This window comes from Podarcis vaucheri (assembly GCF_965113315.1).
Source record: "Podarcis vaucheri genome assembly, chromosome: 3".
Lineage (NCBI taxonomy): Eukaryota > Metazoa > Chordata > Lepidosauria > Squamata > Lacertidae > Podarcis > Podarcis vaucheri.
This window is the reverse complement of record NC_138761.1, coordinates 111,232,690-111,240,525: the sequence shown is the minus strand read 5'-3', so window position 1 is coordinate 111,240,525 and position 7,836 is coordinate 111,232,690. Positions and strand designations below refer to the sequence as shown.

Here is a 7,836-nt window from a genome sequence, read left to right as displayed (position 1 = left end):
TAGTTTTTACTTTTGAAAAATCCTTGGTATTTGGTATTAACTTTTGTATATTGCTGTTTTCTTTGTTTTTAAACACACCCCCTCAAGGTAGGTCATACGCCTCAACAACCACTATTTGCCCCTCCCCCCAAGTGCTTTTGCCTGGCAGCACTGTGTCATTTAACTCTTAACAATGCCTCTTGATTGTGTGGATGGAGGAGAGAGGGATGTTGCGAGTTGTGCAGAAATTCATCAGCCTTGGAAAGATGCATCTATAGTCAGCACAGCTACATATTTTAGAATACATTGGCATGATATCCGGTGCTGTGAAGTCACATCAGATTGTTTTGAAATTCCGGTATAGTCTGGAGACCATAGGCTTATTCTCTGTAAAAGTTTGAAAATCCTTTCATAGTTATATCTTATAAAAATACATGACTTCATTTACCTTCATTTATTCCTTCACATTGATTGATTAGTCAGTGGCTATACTTCTTAGGATTGCTTTTTGATGCCTTGTGGAACCTAGACCTAAGTCTAGCATTTCCCTTCATGTTTGCTGTCCAAGAATCTTCTCCTTATGGTTCTGGAAGGTTCAAGTGCATATATAGGTATTTGAGTTACTACAGAATGGGAATGGGCAGACATTAGACTTACAACGTCTACTTTGTTCTTACTAGAACTCCAGGAGCCCAGAGCTTACTGGAGCCAGCGGTTGCACTTAGAATTAAAATAATTCTGAGTCCAGGAGTTTGTTATGAGTACCAGAATTGTTGGAACACAATGTCCTTCTATGCAAAAGGCCACACCCAGATACCACCAAACCTTTTTTTATTTCAGCAATATAATTTAACGTGGAGGGGGTGGTATGTATTCAGTAGTCTGTGTTTGCTTGTGCTTGTGTCTGGACTAATATGGATTCTGAGCCCCTGTGTTCTGATTTGATACATGATATCCAATCACAAAACATTTCAGGATTTGAGCCTCTGCCACTGGCCCTTGAACTCTGAGTCGTGATTCGCAGCTTGGAAATTTAGACAACCAATCACGCTGGGAGTGGGAGTGGCCCAGGCTTTCAGAAATGTATATAAGCAGTTGCTTTGCCCCTGTTGTCCAGTTCTGTTAGTTCCACAAAGGTTCTTACTGTTATCACTGTGTCTTGCCTTGTGGGAACCCACCTACACTTCCGGGGGTATTGGATTGCTGCTATTGTTAAGCAGTTTGAAGTCAAATATCCTCGTCAACCTACTACAAATTACTCTATCCCCTGCTGTGATACACATACTAAGCACTCAAGCCACATAGATAACAAGTACTCATAGTTCAAATTTACAAACAAGCAAGAAACAAGAGCAAGAAGATGTCACAATTACCTCACTTTCTGTGACTCCATCGCACATGTTCAGTTGGTTTAACCACTCTTCTGTGGGAGGGCAGATGAATGACATTGACTTACTCCTCCATAAAGAAAAGAGGAATTTCTGAAATTCATATGACACAACCTAGTGATTGTGTGGACTCTTGTATTACTGTTACAACCATCTTCCTGGAAATAGAAACAATTTAGTGCACAGTAGTTAGAAATAAAAAATATGCAATCTATGCACAAGGTTTCCTATTTCAGTCTGCCCTCCACACCTAAGACCAATTGCCTCATCTGTGTCCATAAGGGGTGCAAGGAAGGCAATTAGAGCAATTCTGAAGGCGTTCAGTAAATCTGATATTTTCACATATGCGAGTTGCACTGATGCTCCCATCAGCATTGACAGTGATGAAACAGAAATGGGCACAGCAGTGCTGCTGCTAATGCCAGAGTTCGTTACACAAATCACTTTATCAGCTGCCCATAAGGTCTAAAAATGCCCTTCACATTAAACACAGAGGCGTGCATTGAATTGGGTGGCCTGTTCCCCTCCTTTCCATCAAAACAGTGTGCTGCTGACATCCCAATAATTCACTGAAGACTTTCGCATTCCCACTGCGGCTCTGAATGACAGCCTAATGCTGTTATTAAAGAAATTGCTTATCCTAAAGTTTCCCACACTTCATGCATACTGACAACTTGCAACTCAACCAAGAAGATATTAGCATTTCCTATAACCTTGGATCTCCGCAGTGCAAAGCTCAATATTGAAAGCGGATTGGACACTTGCAGATTTAATATTTTCACACCATTGCTCGTCCATACAGAACTGGAATGACCTGTGTTTTACGCAAAGTACTGAACTTATTGTGTAGACACGTGCAACAATCAAGACACACAGGAGGCAACTGTCATAAAAGGTAAAAAAAAAAAAGGGTAAAGGACCCCTGGACGGTTAAGTCCAGTCAAAGGTGACTACGGGGTTGCGGCACTCATCTCGCTTTCCGGCCCAGGAAGCTGGCATTTCTCCACAGACAGCTTTCCGGGTCATGTGGCCAACATGATTAAACCGCTTCTGGCACAATGGGACACTGTGATGGAAACCAGAGCGCACGGAAACACCGTTTACCTTTCTGTCACAGCAGCACCTATTTATCTACTTGCACTGATATGCTTTCAAACTGCTAGGTTGGCAGGAGCTGGGACAGAGCAATGGGAGCTCAGCCCATCATGAGGATTTGGACCTTCAACCTTCTGATCGGCAAGGCCAACAGGCTCAGTGGTTTAGACCACAGTGCCACCGTTGTCCCTTTCAACTGTCACAAACCAGAATGGATGGATTTGGGGTAGGACTATATGGTGCTAGCATCAGCACTATTCCCCCTGCCTCTTAATTTATTTATATTTTTGCATAAACACTTTTGGGCATCATCACAAGTGGTTGCAGACCTTTGACAGGAGCAGTTAAAAGAAGCAGAGAGAGGAGGAATATTTGTCATGCTGGTGGCGCTATGGGTTAAACCACAGAGCCTAGGGCTTGCCGATCAGAAGGTCGGCAGTTCGAATCCCTGCGATGGGGTGAGCTCCCGTTGCTCAGTCCCTGCTCCTGCTAACCTAGCAGTTTGAAAGCATGCAGTGCAAGTAGATAAATAGGTACCGCTCCAGTGGGAAGGTAAATGGCTTTTCCATGTGCTGCTCTGGTTTGCCAAAAGCAACTTAGTCATGCTAGCCACCTGACCCAGAAGCTGTACGCCGGCTCCCTTGACCAGTAAAGCGAGATGAGCGCCGCAACCCCAGAGTCGTCCGCGACTGGACCTAATGGTCAGGGGTCCCTTTACCTTTAACCACCAGATTAACAGTCCCCAAACCCTGCATCTAAATCCATTGTTTGTAAATGGAATCACTTTTTTTGGGGGGGGGAATATCTTTTCTTAGCCCTAGTTTCAGGATGCCCCATTCTTAACCTTCACAATATACATATATGCATATAGGTGAGAGGGAACTGACTGGTCACATTGAATCCATCATCATCTGTGGTTATGAAGTTCTCTCTGACCAGTGGCTTTGCAACCAAGTTGCCATGGGCATTTAAAGAAGCAAAATTATTAAAGAAAACAAAGTGCACCTAATCGTATTTTTTTACTTTTATGAGGTTAGAAATTGTGACCCTGGGAATATGTCAGCTGTGGTGGCTGGTGCCCTCTGGGGCGTGCGCAAGTTGGAGAATAGTTTCTACCAAAGGCATCATTGGGATGCGGGTGGCGCTGTGGTTTAAACCACAGAGCCTAGGACTTGCCAATCAGAAGGTCAGTGGTTCGAATCCCCGCGATGGCATGAGCTCCCGTTCCTCGGTCCCTGCTCCTGCCAACCTAGCCGTTCAAAAGCACGTAAGTGCAAGTAGATAAATAGGTACCGCTCCAGTGGGAAGGTAAACGGCATTTCTGTGCACTGCTCTGGTTCACCAGAAGCGGCTTTGTCATGCTGGCCACATGACCTGGAAGCTGTACACCGGCTCCCTTGGTCAATAAAGCGAGATGAGCGCAGCAACCCCAGAGTCGGCCACGACTGGACCTAATGACCAGGGGTCCCTTTACCTTTAAAGGCATCATGGACTTTGAAGAAGCACAATCTCAGGGTGAATGGGGAAAATGAGCTAAGGGGAAAGCACATTTGGCAAATCATAACTGTGATCAATTCCCACTCAGATACCTATGGCCACCCTGTGGAAGGATGCGTGGATCCAGAATTGGCCTCCATAGTCATTTATGGACACACTGCTATGACTGCATTCATGGAAGACAATCTTACTCGGCTATGAGTGATCGCTGAAGGAGGAGGTAGATCAGTAGGCAAGGAGACCAACCGTCACAGCCAATGACAGACAGACTCACCCCTTGACTGGTTGTAAGAAAGAAGGCAGTCAAGTGGGGACCAGCTAAGGAAACACAGGTTGGTGAGCAGTGCCCTCGTGGACTAGATTCCTCTGAATGTGAGGGACATGGGGTGAGAGCTGGCTCTTGATTTGTCTGCCACAAAGTTAAGGTGTCTTTAAACCTAGATTGTCCCTATGTTCTGCCAGTTCCTGCTGTTCTTCAGTCTCTCAAACGGCAAACAGCTTCAGTCTGCAAGTTTTTGCTCTGTTGTATCTCAAGAGGTGTTAGCAGTCCTCTGCCTGCCTCCACTATGTCTACTTCCTCTTGCGACCATCTACCCTGGGGTAATCGCTGTCCAAGCTGTGTAATAGCTGGAGCTGCTCCCCATTGCAGCGAGAGAGACACTTGTAGGCCACTTGACATACCATATGCGTGAGCACTCCACCCCCGATGTTGTGATCGCCTGCTCCTGTATAGGCTCACTTCATTGAGGAAAATACTGTGTCACACACTCCGATTTCCGCTGGTATCATTGTGTTGATAGAGAGAGACTTTTGTCCACATGTTGCTGCTGCTATCTGGCTTCAGCAAGAGAGGTGATGAATCTGCCTGCCTTGAAACATCATGCTGATGGTACCTGTCTGAAGGAAGAGACACAGGTAACAAAGGCAGGTTTAAGATTTATCAGAAATCCAGACTTCTTCAGTGACAATTTAAAAGGCCATGTTCTCCCATCATTCCAGGGGAATGGTGATATACAGGAGGACATAGCTCCCGAATCTTAATAATTGGCTCAGAGAGGGAATTTCTGCAGGGGCATTTTTCATTATGCATGCATGACAAACTCTTCTCTCAAAATCCTCTTCTATACAATTGAAAGGTCTACCTTCAGTTTTCATCATCTCATTCCACTCTAAACCCATCTCCTTTACGTATTAGGCATTTACTTTAAAAGCTATTCATTTCTGTACTCTATTAAAAAGCCCTTTAAGCCTTCATTCACTCTATCAATCCATGCCAAGCAATATAGTTTAAATCTTTAAGTGGTTTACATAAAAACAAATGTTTCATAACTGAACATCAGGTTATGCAGCAAGGCATGTATAAAGTTGTGCCAATCAGAAATGCGCCTTTCCTTATATGTTGAGCACCTGCAAAAAGCCTCTTGGATCAAGCAGAACTGGAATTCTCTAGTATGAGTATTTTTTTTGTCTTTTGTTAGGAATACTTGAAGCTCTTAGCTACTAAAAACCAATTCCCTCTGTATATAGTGAAGTGTTTTGAGGAGGAACATCACTACGATTATTTCCAAGCCACAAGCACGGTGGCACAAAACTCCATTCTTAGATGAAAATTATTACATGCAATTAAATAGCTCGCTTTGTCTTTGCCTAGACCTCAGAAGCTCAGCATTTTAATTTAAAATCACACGGAGAATGCCCTCAATTCTATAATTAGTTATGGAATCTTAGGGTGGTTTTTTTCTCTCTCCCCATGGACTACCAATTAAGCAATTGTAACAGAACAATAATTGAAAGTCTAAGGGGCAAGAAGCTAGAAAATTAATATTCATATTCTGTTGTTGCTTGGATGTTGTTGTTTTCCAAATAGAAAAGGAGCAAAAGAGGGAGTGAAGAGGCCTTTAAAAAAAACATACAAAACTAGTGCAAAGATGCACATAGCTTCATGGATGTGATCCACTTTATTCTACAACCTCATTTGCTGCTGCAGAGAACAGGGAAAGAAAAGGGAAGGGTGGGCATTCATTATTCTTAATGCTATGGCATTCTATGAGAAAACAAAAGAAAACCCCTTTACTGATTTATACAATCACAGAATGAAAAGCTGACCACAGGGGAGCTGTCCAGACCCTATGTTTAATGCAACTATTCTTCCTCGATTCTAAGAATCTCTGAAGGGTTGGGCTGGGAAATCCAAACATTTTCTCAACTCTCAAGATTGTAATTTTAAGTACGTTACTCTTGGCCTTTTATGTCTTTGCCTGTAAACCTGCGTGATATTTGCAGCAGGAACAGATTACCGAGTGGCATGATCCATGTAAGGGACTTGCAGAGGCTTGCTGTGTTTCAGTGACATGTATTTAAGACAAAAGGGACGCAGGTGGTGCTGTGGGTTAAACCACAGAGCCTAGGACTTGCTGATCAGAAGGTTGGCGGGTCGAATCCCCGGGACGGGGTGAGCTCCCGTTGCTCGGTCCCTGCTCCTGCCAACCTAGCAGTTCAAAAGCCCGTCAAAGTGCAAGTAGATAAATAGGTTCCACTCTGGTGGGAAGGTAAACGGCATTTCCGTGCACTGCTCTGGTTCACCAGAAGCGGCTTAGTCATGCTGGCCACATGACCTGGAAGCTGTATGCCGGCTCCCTTGGCCAATAAAGCGAGATGAGTGCCGCAACCCCAGAGTCGGCCATGACTGGACCTAATGGTCAGGGGTCCCTTTACCTTATTTAAGACAAGGTGGCTACAACTTGTTCTAGACACCCAGAATTGGGCAGCTGTTTAAGCTACTTAAGGTGGGCACTTAAGCGCTTTTCCTCTGTTGAATACACATTTCATAAATGCCCACCCAAGACCACTAGGGAGGTAGTCTTGCAGGAACTGGTCCTTTAACAAGTGGTTGCCTGCATAAGGAATATCCACTCTGGCAAGAGGCTCACAGTAGAACTCTGTATTGTTAAAAACATGTTCACCTGTTAAGTAGTTGCAAGGCACTGTGACCCATTCCGCTATTGCAAGTAGTGGCCAGTGTGGTGAGGCAGAGCTACCTTCTTGCCACGGGTCACTGCAGCTTACCTGTGCAGATGCACAAGCAGGTCTGCTGGAAAGCCTCTACTGGGGCATTCACACAATCCCGAACTCACCACTGCCTTGTCCAGGGAAATAGGAGTGACCCTGGTGGACAGCTTTGCCTCACCTCATTCGCTTCTGGTTGTTGCTGCAGGTCCTTGTTGCAAATGGGCTCACGTCCATGTTTTGAGTTTAAAAAAATGAGTGCAGAACATAAACAAATGAAAGCAACATTAAATGCAATTGCTGACAAAATGTGTTAACTATAAATACCGCATGCTTTGTCTTCAACTCTTGAGTGCAAGAATCAAGTTGATACCAAACATAAGGGTGTGTACTTTTACAGAACTTCTGGAATACTGATTTATACCCATTGCCATTGTTGCAGTGAACCTATTTTCCTAGCTAAGTTCTCCAATGCAGGTATTTTTTCAGATCCAAGACCTACTATTAACCCAAACATGGGAACCCTTTCTGAATCTTTTGCCATATATTTGCAGGGCGGCGGTGGTGCTCCTCCTGTTGTGACCCACCTTGGATGAGATCATGACCCACCAGCTGAAGACCATTGCTTACTGGATGAGCTGAAACTTAAAAAAATGTAGCAGCTTTTCACTTTTTACACAGGATGGTCTTCAATAAAGACATCCACAACTCCAGTACCTACATAGCTCACAGGTCAATATTTAAAGGTTGCTTGCACTTCCATCACACTTCTGTACATCTATTGGTATCTCTGCACATAATTCAGAAACTGAAAGCATGTCATTGGCTGTTGAAAAATATTGCATTTTGCACTGAAGTGAGGAGATACAGA

At 44.1% G+C, this 7,836-nt stretch overlaps 1 long non-coding RNA gene across 1 annotated transcript; it reads right to left on the bottom strand.

The window, feature by feature from the left end:
• Positions 1-433: 433 nt before the first annotated feature.
• LOC309529198 lies at positions 434-4,835 on the bottom strand. The gene is made up of 3 exons (XR_014218126.1): positions 4,699-4,835; positions 1,353-1,525; positions 434-565 (listed from the first exon to the last, which is right to left on the bottom strand). It is a non-coding gene; the product is annotated as an uncharacterized lncRNA (long non-coding RNA).
• Positions 4,836-7,836: the final 3,001 nt, after the last annotated feature.